Here is an 852-nt window from a genome sequence, read left to right on the forward strand (position 1 = left end):
CAGTCAAATCTCATGGAAGCAGTAGTCAAGTGATCGATTGATGCACTGGTGTAGGTAAATCTGCTGCACAATATTAGAGTATTGAAGCACAAGGATGTTCCTTTGAGGACAAAGGTGAGCCTGACACAAGTCATGATACTTTCAATTGCCTCATGTGCATGTGAAAGTTGGAGATTGATTAAGGAAGACCAAAGAATAATTGATGCATTTACGTTATGGTGCTGACCAAGGATATTGAAACTACCACGGCAGCACATATACTAAAATTGGAATGATACCGAGAAGATTAGCATGGTCCCTGCGCAAGGATGACATGCAAATTCGTGAAGTCTTCCATATTTTTGAAGAAACGGAAGGAGAGAGACTGATGGCCTGGTCAGAGTGGGCTCAGGTCTAATGCACCCCTTTCAACAAGGATCCTCTCTCATAGAGGGCACCGAGTTCTGGAACATCAACCATGGTGCCGACAAGCGCAGCAGGGCTCAGCCGAGGTAAAGGAGCAGGTGTGGATCCTTTTGTACTTCTAACCTAGAGATGATGAACTCGGATGTCTATAGGAGCCTGGTAGCTCAGGGACAAGGGCTGCAATTCCAGAGAGCAGGAATGCAGAAACCCTTTGAAGGGCCATCCCTGCCTCCTTTCCAGCTGAATGTTGACACATAGGCTTTTAAAGAGAAGCTCAAAATATACTTATTTGAAATGTTCTTAGTTTTACACAAAAGCATACCCATTTCTAACATTCTTGTCAGATAACTGAATACACATCTGCTAGGGCTCCTAGAACATGCATATCCATCCTACACTTTCCATTCCTAACCTGGGATCCAGGGACGGTCCTGAATAAACCAAAAA

General features: G+C 44.1%; 1 non-coding gene across 1 annotated transcript; it reads left to right on the forward strand.

Moving 5' to 3' along the window:
- Positions 1–240: 240 nt before the first annotated feature.
- Positions 241–343, forward strand: LOC115871486. Its single transcript, XR_004047332.1, has one exon. It is a non-coding gene; the product is annotated as a U6 spliceosomal RNA (small nuclear RNA).
- Positions 344–852: the final 509 nt, after the last annotated feature.

Source organism: Echinops telfairi, unplaced genomic scaffold, assembly GCF_000313985.2.
Source record: "Echinops telfairi isolate 266 unplaced genomic scaffold, ASM31398v2 ScPeMD7_5868;HRSCAF=6743_0, whole genome shotgun sequence".
Lineage (NCBI taxonomy): Eukaryota > Metazoa > Chordata > Mammalia > Afrosoricida > Tenrecidae > Echinops > Echinops telfairi.